Source organism: Garra rufa, chromosome 9 (genome assembly GCF_049309525.1).
Source record: "Garra rufa chromosome 9, GarRuf1.0, whole genome shotgun sequence".
Lineage (NCBI taxonomy): Eukaryota > Metazoa > Chordata > Actinopteri > Cypriniformes > Cyprinidae > Garra > Garra rufa.
The window spans coordinates 47,868,870-47,890,892 of record NC_133369.1 but is presented as its reverse complement, the minus strand read 5'-3'; the positions used below and the strand labels follow the sequence as shown (position 1 = coordinate 47,890,892).

The window sequence follows — 22,023 nt, the reverse complement described above, 5'->3', positions numbered from 1 at the left end:
GGTGGAAATCAGCCTGAATTCATCTTGGGATGCTTCTGAATTTCAGGTAAGAAAAACAACCTATTTTTGGTTGTTAGTAGAAGTCATAATTAACACTATTGTTCTTTTTATTTGTATTGAAACAACAAATTACACCATTAAAGGAAACCTGAATCATTCTAGGGATGATTTTCACATTTAAGTTAAGAAGAATTACCAATTTTAGGTTGTTAATAAAACACTAAAACTCTTGTTTGGTTGTTTTTATTGTATTCAAACTACAAACTGCACTTTGATTGAGGGTGGAAATCAGCCTGAATCCATCTTGGGATGCTTCTGAATTTCAGGTAAGAAAAACAACCTATTTTTGGTTGTTAGTAGAAGTCATAATTAACACTATTGTTCTTTTTATTTGTATTGAAACAACAAATTACACCATTAAAGGAAACCTGAATCATTCTAGGGATGATTTTCACATTTAAGTTAAGAAGAATTACCAATTTTAGGTTGTTAATAAAACACTAAAACTCTTGTTTGGTTGTTTTTATTGTATTCAAACTACAAACTGCACTTTGACTGAGGGTGGAAATCAGCCTGAATCCATCTTGGGATGCTTCTGAATTCCAGGTAAGAAAAACAACCTATTTTTGGTTGTTAGTAGAACTCATAATTAACACTGTTGTTCTTTTATTTGGATTGAAACAACAAACTACACTGTTGGAGGATACCAGCCTGAATCATTCTTAGGATGATTTTCACACTGAAGGTAAGAAGAATTTCCAATTTTAGGTTGTTAATAAAACACTAAAACTCTTGTTTGTTTGTTTTTATTGTGTTGAAACAACAAACTAAACCAAACTGTTCGTGGGATGATTTTTACATTTAAGGTAAGAAGAATTACAAAATTTAGGTTGTTAATATAGCACTAACGCTCTGTTTTTTTTTTGTTTGTTTTTATATTGTATTGAAACAACAAACTACACTGTTGGAGGAAGCCGGCCTAAAATGTTCTTTGGATGATTTTCACATATAAGATAAGAAGAATTACCAATTTTAGGTTGTTAATAGAGCGCTAACACTCTTGTTTGTTTTTTTTATTGTATTGAAACAACAGACTACACTGTTGGAGAAAACCTGCCTGAATCGATCTGAATCATTCTTGATGATTGATGATTTTCACTAAAGGTAAGAAGAATTATGAATTTTAGGTTGTTAATAGATATCTTGTTTGTTTGCTTGTTTTGTTTTCCCATTCTTTTGAAACAACAACCTGCACTATGTGAATGAAAGTGGAAATCAGCCCAAATCCATCTTGGGATGATGTCAGTCCCAGGTAAGAAAAATTTGAGGTTGTTAGTATAACTCATGATTAACACTATTTTCCTTTTGCAATTGATATAGTTGAACAGCAAACTGCAACATTTGGTGGGAGATAGAAAGTTGAAGGAGGCTTGAATGGGATGATTATCAGTTTTTTCTAGCTTCAAACGCTGACAGACCTCTTGAGGTTTAGGATTCATTCATCTCAACAGCTTTGTGTGGTAGGATCCGCAGGAGCTTAGCCATAATAACCTGCTTGGCATCCTTGACATTCCTGGGCTGCCCAGACAGCAACTACGTGAGGGCCATTTTTCTTGTTATGGTATGTAGTTATCAAATATTAAAGTGAATATAGACAAAATTATGCACAAATAACATATTTTTGAAATACAAAACCTGTGCTTATTAAAAAAAGAAAAAAATGAATCAACTTGGTGTAATCTTTGATGACTAATTGACACATAGCTAAAACTGCTCGATCTTGCAGGTTTGCATTGCACAACATCAGAAAGTTCAGGACCTTCCTGACAGAGCATGCTGCACAACTCCTCATCCAGGCCCTGGTCATTTCTGGGCTTTTATTTTAAAGACAAACTCTGATAAAGGTTACAAGTTGAAACCAAATAAACCAAGTTTACTCTGTCGACTCAAAAGTATTTAGTCTGGCATCAACAAAAATGCAATATTTGTTGAGTAACTGTCATAGTATCACAGAGGCAATAATGTAAAATGAACTCAAATGCAAGTATATTGAAGTAAATTAAGCATCAACAAACCACATGTGAGTATCAGATACAAAGTTAGCACATCAGTATAAAGATCTTGCCTTTGCAGGTGACAAAGAGTGAAGACGAAAACAACCAAGGAGGATCAGAAAGTAGCCTATGCATAAAATGGAGATTTACTTATAAATATTAAGATGCATTTCTATAGCTCTGACTGATTTTAAATTGTAATTTTGTCAGTCCCTGAAATGGGTCGTACTTACATTACCTGAGCGGTTGAAGTAAATAAGCTACATTTGCACTCATTCAATTTCATCACTGAATTAATTCACGTTTTTAAATGAATCGAGTAATGGTGCGTTCACACCGGACGCGACTTGCGCGGAAAAAACGCGCTATTCGCGCGTAGTTGAACGCTTGAACATTTGAGTTTACTTGCGCCATTCGCGCGGTAAAATTCGCGTCATTCGCGCGTGACATTTTCTTCACAACAGACGCGAATTCGCGTGAAGGGAGGGGCTTCTGCCACTCGTCAGCGGGAAAGTAGTTGTAAAATAGGTGAATGAGCTCAATTTGCCAGCTTTAGCTTGCTTGTAGTCTCAATATGTATGTATATGTAGGTTAAATTGAGTAAAGAGCGTTTTTTAAAACTAACCAGATTGTCCGACCTCTTCACTCACTTTATTCTTAGCAAGATCCCTTTTATTCCTGTTTCTACAAAAGTCCAAAGATGTATCGTACAGCTCCGAGGAACCACAGACAGCAACGGTGATTTTGTCCGCCATTGTTGTTTCGGATTTCTGCCTCCGTCACTACTAGAGCAAGCTCCTGATTGGTTACCGCGGCGCGGAATATCGCCGAAGTTCAGATTTTTGAACTCGCGCGGCAATCGCTTGAACGCTCAATGCGCGCCGCGCCATTCGCGCTATTCGCGCGTTTCGCGCCGCCTCATTCGCGCGTTTCGCGCCGCAGGATGGCTATTCGCGTCTTTGCATTGACTTAACATGTAAATCACTCGCGCTTGCCGCTTCATTCGCGTCCGGTGTGAACGCACCTTAAGTCAGTGATTCAGTGAGTTGTTCATTAAAGCACTTGCTTCCTTTCTAAATGAATTAGCCGTTTGAACGAATCGATTGAATGAATGACTGAATGACTCACTTATTAAGACCTACTGGCACTTTTAGTTTTATATTTAGAGTATTGTTTCTTTTTAAAAATCATTACCTATTTCTGTATTCATTTGTATTTTTGTATGTTGAATAAAAATGTTTCTAATGCTATATTTGTGTAATGTCTATTCTATAAAACATAAAAATACACAATACAACCAACCCCATTTTAAAATATTAGATTATTTTTTTTTATATATTATTTATTTGTCAGGACAAAAGCTACAAAAAAAAAAAATCAAAAGTATAAATATGTTTTTTAAAAAGTCTGCACAAAGTGCAATTGTATGCATGAAGAAATATATTTTCTTTAATTGTAGTGTTTTTCGTTAAGATGTCTAATCTATTAGTCTATGTAGATTCAAAAACGTGTGGACCTACGGAAATTAATCTTACAGTAATTAATCTTTCAGTTTTAATTCATTTTCTCAGTTAATTTTTTTCCCAGCTCATGAAGGTTTTATTTTATATATAGATATCTCACGTCTGCAGCGTATACGTGCGTGAATCGAATTGTGGTTGCTATAGCAACGCTTAATGTGACGAAAATGCGGATATAAAAGCTTATTCCATGGAATGTCTGGATACTGGATTCTGATTGGCTGGCAGGTGTGCAGTAAAACCGTTTAATGCACAGGTAGTTCCAAGTCAGTTTAATCACCGTTCTATATTAATGCGCTGCTTTAATTGATGCACGCAAAAGCACAGAGAGAGAGAGAGAGAGAGAGAGAGATCGCATTGTGCTGTGCACATACATAAACTTCTTGTCAGCGTTTGCCTGCGATCCTTATTAAAATATCCTAGATACTAGATCGCTACATTATATTCCTCAGCAACGGGGTGGTAAAGCTGCTGTTTTTGAATGAATTGTTGTTTGTAGAGAGAGACGCACAGCATGCAGGCAGGTAACGTTACGCACACTAGAGGATGGATACCCGAGCCGAGCCCGACGGTACCCGACGGAACCCGACGGGCCGGGCCGGGTTCGGACAGATATTTAGAAAGGATGCTCGGGTTCGGGTCGGGCTCGGTTACATCAACGCGATAGTGCGCCTGTGTTATAACAGCGCTTTTTGCCCCGTGTGCACTGATGCGCTCATCTGTTGACATTTCCGAACGCCTTCCTACAGTTGCTTAATAAAAGCGGGCTTTCCACACAAAAAACTGCACGTGTCATTAGTATGAGAAAAAAAAAAGATTTTAACTGAGTCGGGCTGGGATCGGGCTCGGACATAAATATCTTAATGCCTGTCGGGTTCGGGTCGGGCTCGGTTACTGCTCTGTCGGACGCGGGCCGGGCTCGGACAGAAAAATGCGGCCCGATCCGCACTCTAACGCACACACACAACTGTCATCTCTCTTGCCTTTACTCTCTCTCTTGGTCGATCGATAATCTACTGAAACAAATGCTATTTTTCATTCAAATAAATGTGATTTTACCGGACTATTTAATCTCTGAGTCTGATTTGAAGCGGGCAGAATGCTAGAGCTGCGTGTCATAACTGACGAAAATAACCGTCTTTTTTATCCATTCAGTCAAATTTTGCGCTGCATATCAATCCTAGTTTTAATTTGTCTATAACCATGGAATAATCAACGGTTTGCCGTGCGTTAAAGGATTTAAAATGCACTTCGCGGAGGCAACCACCCTCCGCTTCGCGTCGGGCGGTTATTAGCCTCCACGTCGTGCATTTAAAATCCTTTAACGCACGGCAAACCGTTGATTATCCCTTACTTAAACCCGTCGATTTTTTGATTGTTGGGTTGTTTGAAGGCGAGACTTTGGAGACAGACTTTAATGTGCGAAGAGATTCTTGAAGGAGTTCGGAGCATTTCTGTGGAGTTAGGAGGATATTTTCTTTAAGTTTACTTTTTGAAGGAGCTTAACGTTACATTATTTCTGAGGAGAGTTTTATTCAATTTATTTGTTTTTATTCGGTTGGAAGTGTTTCTTTTACTTATCTTCTTTCTTTGCTTTCTTTCTTTTCATTTCTCTTCTTTTTTTTCTTTTCTCTTTGTGAAGGAGAGATATTTTCGATGGCTCACATGGGCGAAAGACGAGGTGAGTGTTTTATTTTTCATGTTTTTTTTATCGGTATGCTATGGTATGATGTTGTATATTGTTGGACTACCCTAACATTAATAAATGTGTGCAGTTTAACATACTTATCTCATATATTCCCAGTTAAATGTCACCAAATCTTACAGGTTAGCAGCTATTTTAACGAAAAAGTCGATCGCTGAGCCGCACAGACAACACGTAAGTTATGTTTCCGTGTGTGTATACAGTTTGTGGTTTAAAGAGCGGGAGAAAAAAAAGCCTGCTTTAGATACTAAAAGGGTGATTTACTGTCCAAAACGTGGAAATTGATTGTCATATTAAGTCTTTTTTGTAATATTTGTTTGCTTGGTCAAAGTTTGTGGGTTTTGGTTCAACAAAAGTGAACTTGTAATTCAGTCGATGAACATGTAACTACTTCATAACTGTGTGTTTACTTTTGTACACCACAGAGAAGCATTTAATATATAGCCTTGTATTATAAAGTGTTATAATAATGTTAGTAATAATTAGTAATGTTAACAACAAGCACAATGTCAAATTGTGTGAAATAGATTGTAAACTGCTGCTGCTCTTTCAGCCTTGGGCCGCTCCAGATCCGCTGCTGCTTTCACCCAGATGGCTGCTGGTCAGGAGGTTGGAGGACAGTGTGGTGACTACATCCAGAAAGCACTGTCAAACCCAACCCAGCCATGGAGTCCAGAGCTGCCTGGCAATATCGCTCCTCTGCCTTCTGAGTCAACTCAAAGGAAGAGGAAGCGGCAGAACTTGGAGGATGAAGATCCCTCCACCTCATACAAGAGACCCACCAAACGCTCTTGTGAAGGTCAGGCTTATTCTCAAGACATTGCTGAATTATTACATGGCCATTCACTTATTGATGTAACAATTTGTAATTTTAGAGACGTGTTTTGTCTTGAAGACATTTCTTGTGATCATATGTTGCAGATGCGTATGTAAAGGGCCCAATGCTGAGTCAAAGTGGATTCGGCTCTGTGTTTGCTGGGACACGCAGCTCTGATGGATTGCCAGTAAGACATTTCCTCCTTATTCATGACACATAAGCTGTATTTAATCTGTACAGAGCATGAGGTTATTGTCATAATTAGCAGGTGTAATTTACTGTGGTTCATCTGTCTGCAGGTCGCCATCAAGTACGTGACTAAAAATGAGGAGCACGAGGACATGGTAGTTGTAAGTTGAGTCTTATTGGTTTATTACACACACACACACATCCACATTTAGGGCTCTCATGTCTCCTCTGCCGCTGCAGGAAGGTCAGGGTCTGCTGCTGCTGGAGGTGGCGTTGATGACCCTGGTCAATTCAGCTCCTGCCTGTCCCAGTGTCCTGAAGCTGCTGGAGTGGTTTGAACATCCCGGCTGTTACGTCATGATCCTGGAATGCCCAGATCCTTGCCAGGATCTCCACACATTCTGTGAGGAGAATGGCTGTCTGGATGAGATCCAGTCCAAGAAGGTGCTCATGCAGCTCATTAACGCTCTCAAACACTGCGAGAGCCGTGGCGTCTTCCACCGGGACGTCAAGCCACAGTACCTGCTCATTTGCACTGATACAAATGAGATTAAGCTGCTGGACTTTGGTTGCGGACACCTCCTGAAGGACTGAAGTTTGCAGGTTGGTTAGGACAAGATCTCATATGATATTCTATGGATGTTCTTATATGTGATCAACAAAAGGGAGTTAATTGTTTTGAATCGTTTTTAGCTGATCTCTTTCTCTTCTCAGGTCTCTCAGGCACTCTTTCATTCGCCCTTCCGGCGTGGATTCATTCCCGCAGCTATCGTGCAGGACCAGCTACTGCTTGGTCGCTGGATGTGATGCTCTACAAGCTCTTGTGCGGTTGTCTACCTTTCAGAAGCACACGGAGGGTTCGCAGACTGCGTTTCCCTAGTCACCTGTATGCAGGCAAGAGATGGCAAACATTCAGCCGTTCACAGACAGAAATCATAGCCGGAGCGAGAAGTAGTTGATGTTGTGTTACTGATGTACTGTGTTGCGTGTCACAGATTGCCGTCAATTGATTACATGGTGTCTTAAAGCAGCAGTGAACGACCGTCCCAGCTTACAGGACATTGAGCAGCATCCCTGGTTACAGTCAACAGGTGGCCAATCACATCACACTCATCTCAATGTCTTCTTGTTCATTGGACAGTTGAATTGTACTGTCAGGATAAATGTAGGTAACTAGTTGTAATTCTGTACAAACCAGCGTCCTGATGCTACAGAGATCTGGTCCAGACTGAGTCTAAACCAGCATGTGGCTGTTTTCATAGGGAAAGGAGAAGGAAGACAAAAGAAAAACATCAAAACATTAAGCATTATTTAAATAGGGTTATAATTTAAACCTATAGGAAATATATGTTAATTTAAATTGAAAATGTTCATAAAACAAAAACTATGAAAATTTGTTAAAAATAAAGCTAGACTTTATTTACACAAAAACCACTAGGCATGAACAGAATCATCTACGCTAAATGTGATGACAACAAATACCTGAAATTAACATATATAATTAAACATGTCATAGTGGTTCTCAAACTTTGTTATACCAAGTACCACCTCAGAAAATCTTTGGCTCTCCAAATACCACCATAAAAACCAACATTAAAATGCAGTAGCGTAGTAGGCCTAACTATTAAGCTACAGCTCTGCACAGTTCAAAAACAAGGCAGTTTTATTCCTAATAAGAATATTTATTGTTGTCAGCAACTTTAACATTGTAAATACACAGTTTGAACATTAACGCTGCACAGTGCTTACAAACAGGTAAATAAAATAAAATAAATGATTACATTTAAATGTGTTGTACCTAAAAGTTAAATAAAAACTACTGTACTTAAATGTAAAAAATCTTTACTCAAATAAAGTGTATTGAGTAATTAAAATGTATTGTGTTTTAACATGAATTTAAATTTAATTCACTTTGAGAACCACTGATATAGAACACCAATAAAAATACTAAAATTTGTACCTAAAAGCCTTAGGGTTAATCCAGAAGCATATATGTTCATCCTAACTAGTGCCTTTAATCCTGGAATCTAAATAAATTCCTGCATACTACAGTGTTTACCTGTATACCTCTCCATTAATTAAACCGGTTTATGACCGGAAACAGATTTTGTATACCACAGTGTATTTCATTAGTCTTATTTATTCACCATTTCACCACACCATTCATATATTTGATAAAAGGCCCCAGCCCTCCAGTGATCCTACAGAGGTCATGTTTATGGGTCCATAAAAGTACAAAAATACAGTTAAAATTAGATGATATAGTTGTATATGTCATAATATGAAATTGCAGCAACTTTTAAAGATATGCAGGTGATAAACCTAGCCAAAACTTTATAAATTAAGAAGTACTAGTAGATTTCCCGTCCTAATGAAATGATGTCCTCAATAGAGAGTATAATTCATAATGATGCATTCTGTAAGGGGCATTAGTAAACAATACATCTTACTTGGCTGTGTTAAATGTGTTAAACACAGATCTTTTTCGATAGATTAAATTTTTAGATTTAACTTTCTTCTGGAGATGAATTATATGATTAGTAAAAAAAAAAAAAAAGTTAAAGAGCTATCAAGCCAGATTCTGACATATTTATATGAAGAAACTACTTACATTTTTGCCCCATCCAAAGATATAGTATCTTTATTACCTTGTTTTTTTCCAAAACCACTTTTTTTTTTTTTTGTTCTATTTAGAACTAAATTTAAGTAATTGAAAGTGCACTGTCCTCAACATAGCTTTGGTGTTTGTAGTTTGTTTGCCCACAGGTTTAATGGTCTTGGGTATGGAGTGAAATAGCGATGCTGTTGCAAGGTTAAAGTTTACAGAAATACACGGCGATTAAAGAGAGCCACCATAACCACTGTCTGCATGGAGCACTCACTACTTCCTGATTCACGTGAACACCAGAAATCGCAGTTTAAAGTAACTTGCAACTAGATGGAGAACCATTAATAAAGTGAATAGGAGATTTACTGTCATTAAATAATTATACTTAATAAACAATTAAATCTCGTCGAACACAAAACATGAAATCTGTTACATCTGGTGTGGATAACACGCCACTACCCACAGCTAATTTAAACTGACCTAGTCAAGTTTTTCAGAAGTGTAGATGAGGATTGTCTTAGTTATGGGCCATAAAAAACCTTAGGGCATTCCTTTTTAAACACCTTGACTTCTATCTTGCTGACTGCTATCTTCCTTGCTTGGGAAGACTTGAGTGACAAGTCTCATTGACCATTCATTCCTTTATTGTTGTTCATCCTTCAAGAACACAATTCTTCCTGGTTCAAGGTCAGGCTTACTAGAGGGTCACTTTCTTTTTGGTTGCAGAAGAGTTAGGTACTGCTTTTTTTCATTTGTTTTAAGTTGGGGCTCCGTCAAGTTCATTCTTTACTGTCTATTTTTTATCTTAAAATCAAATTTATACACAATCATTTCAATTTCTGGGTGCACTAGCAGTGGAAGACACGAGCCAGACCCCGAAAGAGGACCTCACCCCCTCCGCCACCTCTGGTTTTCAGAACCACTTCGCTCCCCTTCGTGAGACAGAATGCGACTCTGTGATCAGCTGAGAATCCGGCATGTCCGTGCTACCGAAAGGTAAGGTGCACACTCACTGTTTTCCTGGTGCTTGTGTTCTCAATGTTTCTGCGTAGATACCTGCAATCCTAAAGGGTAAAGGCAAAGCAGTTGGGTGTTTTAATCATACTCTAGATTCAATTATGTCGCATGTAGTCGATCTTACTGATAGAGATATTGTACCTCACAGTGATGATATTACTGACCATTTTCTTGTATTGTGCATGCTGCGTATTACTGATACTAACTATATGGCTCTGCGTTATCGTCTGGGTAGAACTATTGTTCCAACCACCAAAGATAGATTCACCAATAACATGCCTGATTTATCTCAACTGCCCTGTGTACCCATAAATACACACAAACTAGATAAAATGAATAGCAACACTGTCTTCTCTAATACATTAAAAGCTGTTGTCCCTGTCAAATTAAAAAAGGTAAGAGAAAAATGTACTGTGCCATTGTACAACAGTAATACCCATTCTCTTAAGAAAGAAACGCAAAATCTTGAGCAAAAAAGGGGAAACCTAACATGGAATTGTGTGGAAAAAACATAGCAAATAACCAAAACAATTAAAAACTAAAAAAAAAAAAAAAATAGTTAGCACAGTGGCTAGAGTATAGTAATGACTTTATGAACTGCATAAGAAATACAGTAACAAATGTAGAATCTACAGCGTCTTGTAATTTAGCTTCATTAATCGCACACAAAGAAAAACTGCAGTGTTTTACAACTATATAACAGGAAGTGTCCCAGAAAGATGCAAAATGCTGTTGTTATGAAGCAGACGGGACAAGAAGGTAAGTGTTATACAAATGGTGTTTTATTTATACAAGCAGCAGTGCCGGAGGTGAATGGTGAGTTCGTGAAGGTGAGCAAGACTTGAAGTGATGAATACTGAGCTGGATGGTAACGTGAAGAGAGTAACAGGTCCTTTCCGTTTTAGGTGGCGAGACTGGAGGATTCCAAGAACGAAAGCCAGAGGGGTTCAGAGAGTTCGTGGATCCACCACCCTCCGCTGACGCGGAAGTCAGCTTACGGCCACACACCGCTAATGACAGGATACTGAGAAGACACAGAGGACTGGCGCTTGGAAGACTGGAACGAGACAGAGATAAGGTAAGTACAATTGGGTAAGTAATCTCGATAGTGATACTCGCCAAGAGTTACTGGAAGTCCGCTTTCTCTGGAACGAGCCCGGACAATGAGTGGTGTGTGGAGAGTGTCTTTTATGTGTTGGTGATGATTACGTGCAGGTGTTCATTAGTCAATACTCAGGTGACGGTGATCTGGGAGTGATTGTGGGTGCAGAACCTGACCAATCCGTGACACTACCCCCCTCCCCAGGGCCCGCTCCTGAGGGCCGAAGTCTCTTGCGCCGTGGTGGTCTACCTCGTCCTCGGGGTGCAGGGAACTCAGGATGACTAGCGTGGAATTCCTCAGTGAGCGTGGGATCTAGAATATCATCTCTTGGGACCCATGACCTCTCCTCTGGTCCATAACCCTCCCAGTCAACCAGGTACTCGAGTAGACCACCACGACGACGAGACCGGAGAATCTCCCGGACGGAGTAGACGGCTCCATCTTCCAGCATGAGGGGGGGAGGAGGTTCTTCTTCGTGGTCAGGTTCTGTGGAGAGAGTGAGAGGTGGATGAAATGGTTTCAGTAGTGAGACATGGAAGGTGGGGTGAATGCGATATTCAGGTGGGAGTTGAAGCCTGTAGGTGACGGGGTTGACCTGTTCCAGGATGTTGAAGGGACCAACAAACCTGGGACTTAATTTCTTGGAGGGCAGTCGCAGACGGATATCTCGAGTGGAAAGCCACACTTGATCGCCTGGCCTGAATTCTGGGGCTGGGGCCCTCCTCCGATCCGCGAAGGCTTTCTGTCTGCGTACTGCCCTCTGTAGGTGGTGATGTGCTTCGTCCCAGACCCTCTCGCTCTCCCGGAACCAGAGATCCACTGCGGGGACCTCAGATGGTTCACCATTCCAGGGAAATAGCGGTGGTTGGAATCCGAGAACGCACTGGAATGGTGTGAGGCCGGTGGACGGTTGCCGCAGTGAATTTTGGGCATACTCTGCCCAGCCCAGGAACTGGTTCCAGGAGTTCTGGTGGTTGTGGCAGAAGGTCCGGAGGAACCGCCCCACTTCCTGGATTTTCCTCTCCGTCTGGCCATTGGACTGCGGATGATAGCCAGAGGAGAGGCTGACGGTCACACCTAGGAGACGGAAGAAGGATTTCCATAGACGGGAGATAAACTGAGGACCGCGGTCCGATACAATATCCTCAGGTATTCCATACTGACGGAAGACGTGATTGAACAGGAGTTGGGCTGCTTCAAAGGCAGTGGGTAGTCCTTTCAGGGGCAGTAACTTGCAGAACTTGGAGAATCGATCCACTATAACAAAGATGCAGGTGTTTTCATCCGATGCTGGTAAGTCCGTCATAAAATCTACTCCCAGGTGTGACCAGGGGCGGTTCGGGATTGGCAAGGGATGGAGTTTACCTGCGGGCAAATGCCTGGGACTTTTGGACATGGCACACTCCTTGCACCCCTGGATGAACCGCTGCACATCCCTTGCCATCCCAGGCCACCAGAAGCGCTCGGATAGCAGCGAGAGGGTGTTGTTGGTCCCGGGATGTCCAGTGCCCAGGGAAGTGTGGATGGAGCGAATGAGATCTACCCGTTGTGTCCTAGGAATGTAACGTCGATCAGGAGGGCAGCCCGGCGGAGGGCGAGGAGCAGGAGTAGCGACACTAGGGGGAGCAGACCATTCGATGGGGTTGATGAAGATGTCTTGTGGGAGGATATTGCTGGGAGGTTCAGTGGAATCAGTGGAGTCGTGGATTCTAGACAGGGCATCTGCTCTTATATTTTTTGGACCGGGACGATAGGAGATGGAGAAGTGGAACCTTGAAAAGAACAGTGCCCACCTGGCCTGACGTGGGCACAGCCTTTTTGCATCACGGAGGTATTGGAGGTTTTTATGATCTGTGAGTACCAGGAAAGGATGATTGGCTCCCTCCAACCAGTGTCGCCACTCCTCCAGGGCGAGCTTGATGGCGAGAAGTTCCCGGTTGCCGATGTCATAGTTCTTCTCCGCCGGGCTGAACTTCCGGGAGAAGTAGGCACATGGATGGAGTAAACGTGGAGTTCCGTGATGTTGGGAGAGAACCGCTCCGACTCCCGAGGTTGATGCATCCACCTCCACCACGAAAGGAAGGTCTGGATCTGGATGGCGCAGAATAGGAGTCTGGGTGAAGGCGTCCTTGAGGGATTGGAAGGCTGCGGCGGCTTCGGGGTTCCAGGTAAGTTTGGTTGGTTTTCCTTTGAGTAGGTTGGTTAATGGAGTTGTGATGATACTATAACCTTGAATGAAACGGCGGTAGAAATTAGCAAAACCGAGGAATCTCTGGAGTTCTTTGACAGAAGAGGGTTTTGGCCAGGACATGACAGATGACACCTTCCTCTCGTCCATACGAATACCCTCACGGTCGATGATGTATCCCAGGAATTGAACGGATGGAAGGTGGAATGAACATTTTTCTGCTTTCAAGAAGAGTTGGTGTTCCCTGAGTTTCTGGAGGACCTCCGCAACGTGGTGGATGTGTTCAGTCTCACTCCGGGAGTAGATGAGGATATCGTCAATGTAGACAATTACTGACCGATGGAGAAACTCCCGGAGGACTTCATGCATGAAGTTTTGGAATACGGAAGGGGCGTTGACCAGGCCATAGGGCATGACGCAATACTCATAGTGGCCTGTAGGGGTCACGAAGGCCGTCTTCCACTCATCCCCCTTCCGTATTCTCACCAGATTGTAAGCGCTGCGGAGGTCCAATTTCGTGAAGATGGTGGCTGACCGGAGTTGTTCGAGGGCCGCTGGGACGAGAGGAAGGGGATATTTGAACTTGACTGTGGCTTGATTCAGGATGCGGTAGTCAATACACGGCCGCAGCCCTCCATCCTTTTTCGCCACGAAAAAGAAGCTGGATGCAGCGGGAGAAGTGGAGGGACGAATGTATCCTTGCTGGAGAGACTCGTGAATATACTCCTCCATGGCCTTAGTCTCCGGAAGTGACAACGGGTAGATCCTTCCTCTGGGCAAAGGAGCATCAGGAATCAGGTCTATGGCGCAGTCCCATGGCCGATGGGGAGGTAGCTGGGAAGCTCTCTTGGGGCAGAAGACGTCCTGGAAAGAGGAGTAGGTATCCGGAACCTCGGTGGATCGTTGCTCCAAAGGGCTCTCGATGGATGTGGCGCAGACAGGAATGGGTCTTGGTATAGGGCGTGGAGCTTCTGGAAAGCACTCTGGAAAACAGTCATGACCCCACTGGATTACCTCTCCATTGCCCCAAGAGATGATGGGATTGTGCTTCACCAGCCACGGGCGCCCCAAGATGATGTCCATGGTGGCCCCCTCCAGAACCAGAAGTTGGATGAGTTCTTGGTGAAGAGCTCCTATCTGAAGGTGGATGGATTGGCATTTACGATGGATACGGGGTCGTGCTGTGATGGAACGTGTTATGGGCTGAATCTGGTAGACGCTCGACGAAGCTTCGGTTCGGAGCTGTAACTGGCGACAGAGGCTCCCCGAGATGAAGTTCCCCGCTGACCCGGAGTCGATGAGAGCGTGGGCTATGACAGAAGATGTGGAGGTGGTTAACTGAACACATGTAGACAGAGGATACATCTTTTCAACTTCGGATTGGATGACACTCACCGCGGTAGGAACAGGACGAAGGGGGCATTTCATCCGAACATGCCCACTGGCTCCACAATAGAGACACAGACCCCGGGTCAGCCTTCTCTGTCGCTCAGCGGATGATAGTCTACCAGATTCAAGTATCATCGGCTCTGGTTCTGGAGGGCTGGCGGTCTCCACTGGGCGGAGGAGTGCATTAGGAGAGACATCGGAGAGAGTCTGATATGATTGCATGCGGTCAGAACATCTAATGGATTGCTGTATGAAACGCTCCAGACCCATAGCGTCATCCAACGCAGCTAGTTGGAGGCGAAGACGGGGTTCGAGCCCGAGACGATAGGTGGTCAGCAACGACCGCTCGTTCCATCCACTGGCAGCGGCTAGGGTTCGAAACCGTAAAGCATACTCATGAGTGGACATCGATCCTTGTGATAAGTGATAGAGCTGCTCACCCGCTGATACTTCCCCGTCTGTACGGTTGAACACTTCTTTGAAGTGATTGATGAATGCCTGGATGGAACGAGTGGTCGGCCCGCTTTGCTGCCACATCGATTCGGCCCACTTCAAAGCTGGTCCTGTGAGAAGAGAGGTGATAAACGCTATTTTAGACTGGTCTGTAGGATAGAGCGCTGGTTGCATAGTAAAGACAAGAGAACATTGCAGTAGAAATCCATTGCACTCCTCCGCCCCGCCAGCGTAGGGCGCTGGTCGGGCCATGGGACTGGATGGTGGTTCCGAAGAAGTGCATGGAGGTACGGGTGCCGGTGGTGCGGAAGGGGTGACAGATGGGGATGACAACAAAACCTTCCGCAGATTATCCACCAGTTCCTGGAATGGATCCTGAGCACTCATGCTGCTTACTGTTACGGTCCGGGCTTCTGTTATGAAGCAGACGGGACAAGAAGGTAAGTGTTATACAAATGGTGTTTTATTTATACAAGCAGCAGTGCCGGAGGTGAATGGTGAGTTCGTGAAGGTGAGCAAGACTTGAAGTGATGAATACTGAGCTGGATGGTAACGTGAAGAGAGTAACAGGTCCTTTCCGTTTTAGGTGGCGAGACTGGAGGATTCCAAGAACGAAAGCCAGAGGGGTTCAGAGAGTTCGTGGATCCACCACCCTCCGCTGACGCGGAAGTCAGCTTACGGCCACACACCGCTAATGACAGGATACTGAGAAGACACAGAGGACTGGCGCTTGGAAGACTGGAACGAGACAGAGATAAGGTAAGTACAATTGGGTAAGTAATCTCGATAGTGATACTCGCCAAGAGTTACTGGAAGTCCGCTTTCTCTGGAACGAGCCCGGACAATGAGTGGTGTGTGGAGAGTGTCTTTTATGTGTTGGTGATGATTACGTGCAGGTGTTCATTAGTCAATACTCAGGTGACGGTGATCTGGGAGTGATTGTGGGTGCAGAACCTGACCAATCCGTGACAGCTGTCTAATACACGCACAAATTGTATTTATTCTGACAGCGGTGCGCGAGAAAAATCTGAGCTGAAACAGCGTAATGAGAATCATTCATAAATCCATCAGCAGAGGTCTTCTTGCAAGTTTCCGCCAAAATAAAAGTCAACATTCATAAATGTTAGTATTGTAATTTTACTGTTGTTCTGTAAAATAAAATAAAACGTAACACAAAAATAATGATAACAATCATTACAACAGCCCATTAATACATTTATTATAACATTCTACTTTGCTCAGCAAGGCTGCATTCATTTGTACAATAAAAAAAAAAAAAAAAAAACATACCTGATTCAAAAAGGGGGACTTAAAATGGCCAGAGAATATTATTTTACTAACTTATTAATTTTAAGTAAAATTGTGCTGGGTTGGTATGCTATATTGTCTACTATAATGTAAAAAAATGTTCAGTTGCAAATAAATATTTTTAAATTGTTGTTTTGTAATTGAATTGTTTCTTTAAATAGCAAGACAAAACTGTAAAAAGCAAATATTGGCTATTTAATTTATGCAATGGTTAAAAAAAAAATTGCCAAAATCTATGGGGGAAAATATAGGTATAGAGTATACAGTAAATGAACAAACTTTCCAGAAGGCCAACAATTCACTAAAACAATGTGATTCTAATTTGTCGAGATAGTGAATTGGTGGGTTTTTGTTAAATGTGAGCCAAATCATCACAATTAAAAGAACCAAAGACTTAAACTACTTCAGTCTGTGTGCATTGAATTTATTTAATACACAAGTTTCAGAATTTGAGTTGACTGACTGAAATAAATGAACTTTACCATGACTTTCTAATTTATTGAGGTGCACCAGTATATATAGAGGGTTTATTACAATAGTTAATCTTTGCTTAGTACTACCCTGATTAAGTCATTTTGCAAATTTCAACACTGTAAAAATGTACTCATAAAAACAAAGATTTAAAAGCAAGATTTAAAAGAGCTGTATGCAAAAAACATACTTTGAATTTCTTCTAATAATGTTACTTACCTAGCATAATTTAATATTTTATCTCATCAACCATAGGACTACATCCGTCTAGACCACAGTGAAGACCACACCTCCCTTGTTCCCCCTCCCAGGCCTGCACTAAAACAGAAATCTGACGCAGATACTGTTGAGCAACAAAAACTGAAGCTGTAACAGCAGAAGTCTGCTTCAGCTCTGGCCCCCACAGATGCATGCAGTTCTTTTGGAAACCAGTTTGCCGTGAAACTCAGGTTAATAAAGAATACAAGCATACAGACTAGAGTAAAACGAAAAATAATGAATGCTTTGTTTGAGGCCCAGAAGGCTGTCGAATCTAGTTCTTCAACTTCGTCACACCTACACAAATCCCCACCTCAACCCCTCTAAACACACAGACATCTCAACACTACCATCTCCTCAGGACTCTGTTTATGGGTGTCAACATCAGAACTTTTTGAGGATGCTAGACGAACTGGAAGAGTAGTTGCATAAAAAATGTAGTACATTATACACATGCACACATTTTCACATGCACATATTATTTATTTCTAGTATGTTAATTGGTTACTTAACTCTTGTAATGCATTGTCAATTGCATTTTAAGATCACAGAGGAAGTTGTGGAGGCATGCTAAAGCAAGGGTGATCTTGGTGACACTGTCTGGGTGAAAGAGGACTGTCAAACGGAACACTCCAAACCTATTGGTGAGAATGCCAAATGCATTTTCTACAACTCTGCGTGCCCGTGAGAGCCAGTCGATGACCCCTCTGGGTTGTGGTCCAGCTGCCTGAATCGGTATGGTTTCATAAGGTCTGTTCTCGGAAGATACGCTTCATCCCCCACAAACATATAGGGTAGCACAATTTCAGAACCAGGAAGATTTCCTGGAAAAGGGAACATTCAGGAGACCCCAATCCTGCCAATTTATAATTGGCATCTACAGCTGCCATCGTAAGAACAGAAAATCTGCCTTTATAATTGTGCCATATGCTCCCACTGTGGACTGGGGACTGGATATAGATATGTTTGCCATCAAGGGCACCCAGACAATGTGGAAACTGCCATTTCTTCACAAAGTTCTTGGCAATTGTTTGTCATTCCTTTTCTGATTTTGCTGTCTGCAAATACATGAAAAATTACAATAGATTTATATACAAAAGTGAACATGAGAGATTTCTCCTCAGTTAATCTCTATTGATTTTCACCCTGTACTGAATTTTTAAATATATTAATATTAGTTCAAGGGTTTGGCTGCCCTATGAATAAATATGCCAAGTTATTCTAGAATACTACAATAATTTGATTATACTCACTTGACTTGCAGTTGAAGGTCTGTTTGTATGATAATTTAACTGAGGAGGCCATACGAGAATAAGCCTACTCCGTTTATCAGAAATTAATAATCCACCTAATGCGAAAACACACCTGGAACACTATCACATACTCGAAGATGGGAAGAACGCAGAGGTACACACTGAGATTGATGTTTGTATAACAACTGTCAAACTAGAGCTTCTTCACTAGCCTCTCTTTCCTTCCCAACTCGAGTCATTCCTGGAAGAAAGAAATGAAATAATCAGAATGATTTTATTCACTCTAGATATTGTACACAAGAGCACTAATTGCTTAAGTTTGAAGGGGCCCCATTTAAATCATTTATAACAATATCAGATCCATTTCAACAACTGCACCTTTTTTTCCTTGAGGTCATGACGAAAGTTTTTGATCCTGGCCTTTATCCTCTCACCAACACTGTGGTCCTTGTAGATCTCCTTCAGGACTTCTTTGTACAGGGTCTGGTCTGCCTGACTGAGGAATCCAATGCACAGCACCTTGTATGCAGGCAACATTCAGTGAGTACTGATACCCACATCATATGCCGAAAGCCACTGATGTGCCACAAACTTCTGTTGGTTGGTTCCTGGAATGCCCCTAAACTCACAGATCTCTATCAGGTAATTCACCTGAAATTGACAAAAAGTAGGTTACTCTTTAAGCTTATTTTCCATTATGCCATGAGTAAATTTCTGCTGCATACATTTCACAATATCTATGAAAGTGACCTGGTCTGAAGCCTACTTGTGGTCTGTATGGAGGTCAGTGATGAGCTGCTCGAGGTGGTGGCCAAAGGGCACCCCAAACTCTTTTGCAGCATTGTGGATGTGGTGGCAAGAATCTCCATCAACATCCAGGAGGTTCCTGCAGTACTTTTCTCTTATTCGGCTTTCCAGCCCAGACTTGCTCCCTCGCATTACATTACAGGAGTTTGTCATGCAGAGTTTGTCATTTAAGAATTGAAAGCACTTTCTTATTTGAGTTAGATGTGCTCTCATCTAAGTTGACAGAACAGGCTTGCCCTGGTGCTCTCAAATTTCCATTCTCATTAAGGTGTGCCCCAGATTTTGTAAAAAACCTAGTGAATTAAACCAATTATTTGAAACAAACTATCTGAAATAAATAAATAAATAAATATACAAGTTCACAGAAAATAATTAAACTGTTATGTTCACCGTTGTCTGTGCAGTGTGTTCAAATTCACCTTTTTGGTCCCAGATGCAAATGATGCAAGACAACAACACATTTGGCTTTTGCCACTGCTAGTTCTTAAAGTTCTTAAGATGCTCTGTTGGACTGAACCATGTAACATAATATGTTCCGTGTTAAACTTTTACAAGGTTGAGAAAAACATCAGCTCTCATAAATTCTACAGTGGTGTGTTTAAAAATCTCTGTATCTATATGACAGCCAGGCTGGCTCACAAAGTCTGGGATGACTTTCACATTGAGCGTTCAGACAATTTATCTGCCAGCTGAGATGATCACCTTTTCAGACTTCATAAACTGGAGACCCTTGATAGACCATGCCTCAACCTACTAGAAAGCCATTTGTCATAATGGTCAAAAACCCAGCAATGCTTCTCTGTGGTGAAAACTACAGCAGAAACGGATCATTGATCTACTACTGAAATGGGCTCATAAAAAGCAGGCCCATCGGAATTAACAGGTACGCTGCTAGCATTTAAGACCCAACCATCATCCTTTCTTCAGGAACAGAAAATACTGCTTGTCTCTTATAAAGGAGGCACATCTTTTATGACCCCTTTTCTCCAAAAGGAAAGTTTTTTTGCCTCAAAATTTGGAGCCTTCTGAGAGCAGACCACTGCTTCAAGCACTCAATTGAAACAAGGCAGGAAATTAAATTACAATCTGGAATTGAATACTGTGACCTTGCTGTATGGCTAGATGAACTCAGAGATACAGTATGTTTGGCAACTAAGTTGATATCCAGTTTAGCAGTTTAGCAATCCTGTAGACCTTGAATAGCTTGTTCGTGTAGGTTTAATTAAGTTTGGAGCTAAGCTTAACAGGAAAGTGGATCTTGAGGGCCAAAGCTGCCCACCCTTGTGCTGTGTTTCCAAAAAGCATTGTTAGCTAACTATGGTCGCAAGTTTCATTGAACTCTATTGGTAACAACAGAACTTGTGACCATAGTTGCTTTTCTGAAAGGCACCCCTGGGGTGGACAAATGCAAAGACCAGTGCCATCTGAGAGTGCACCAATTGATAAAACCCTACTGGTAGAATGATATGAAGGGTATCAAACTGCCTCTGGCTGTGGTAGACCTTCCTTAACAGAACCCAGAAACAACTAAGAGTCAGAAAAAGAAAGATGTAACAGGCAAGGTCTGGCCCAACATAAGGTGTCCAATATCTCTTACAGGTGCCCTAGATGTTGTCAATGCAGTGTCAAGGACAACTCCTGTGCTCTGAGGGCCGAATTGTGTGGAGAACAAGGGAAACAAAAGGAAGGGCCTGGTACAGCCACCATTTGGATCATGGGTCATGAGCCCCCAGATGAAACAAACTGTAGAATCAAAGAAAAGAACCAAGCTCAGGACTCAAAGGAACCTGTTGTACTCTGCTGCTGACATTCACCAGAAAACTGGCGACAATTGGTGCAGAAGATCCTGAAAATAGGGGGGCAGTAAGTTTATGGTAATTTGTGCATTTGATGTCTCCAAACTGTCCAAATTCATGTCTTGCCAAAATTCCTTGTTTCCTTCTTCCACAAAACATACATTGATACACTCATTAAATCCAACAAACAAAAAAACTTAAAGCTCTGTATAGGCCATAAACCACTTCTAAAGAAGAGAAACAGGAAATCTAAGTTCTCCTAGGTATCTGACAGATAATGAATAACAAAAATACATTGAATTATGTAATATGCTGTCCCATGTTTCTCCAGACTTTAGCTGCTTTTCTACCATTGGGCTGAAAGGTTCTAAGAAAGGTAAGAAATTGTTTTTCACTTGAGCTTGTTTGTTTGTTCATTTGTTTGTTGACTGGCTACTAGTTTATCTCTATAGCTGACCAAGCTGCAGTATTCACATCTCATACCGTATATAAAAACTTGCATTACCAAGACAACGACAGACGTCATTTGTATTACGGTATATAAGCAGTACTGTGTATGAACTAAAACCGGTAAAACCAGCAGGCCATACCCACTTCTGTGGGTTGTAGTATAGAAGGAACAATCACAACAATCAGATAAAGCTGCTGAACATAACATGAAAATTTGTCTATGTACCACAACACGAAAATGCTTCTTCTTTTGTATCTGTTGTCTGGTTTGAAAGCTGTCTATTCAGGTATGTCCTTTTATTGATACTCTTTACTGTCTTTACTGCAGCACATGCAACATTTTTAGTTAAACATAGTTTTGCTTTTAAAAAGATCTAACATGTTTAATACTGTTCGTATAAAGTTGTTTTTTAAAGAAATAGAAGACATAATAAGGAGATGTTTGGAATAACTTACTTAAAAAAAAATATTACAGAGACAGGCGATTTGCAGATTAATGAAAGAAAGAAATTGTAACGCTCAATGTAGTGGCTGTAAAAAAAAATTTTTTCATGTTATTATTTTTATAAGAATAAACCAAGTTTACATGAGACATTATATAGAGGTGTGGGAATTAGTTTATTATAAAAGGCTACAGA

At 41.5% G+C, this 22,023-nt stretch overlaps 1 pseudogene; it reads left to right on the top strand.

The window, feature by feature from the left end:
- Positions 1-5,230: 5,230 nt before the first annotated feature.
- On the top strand, positions 5,231-9,861 carry LOC141343284 (serine/threonine-protein kinase pim-3-like; annotated as a pseudogene).
- Positions 9,862-22,023: the final 12,162 nt, after the last annotated feature.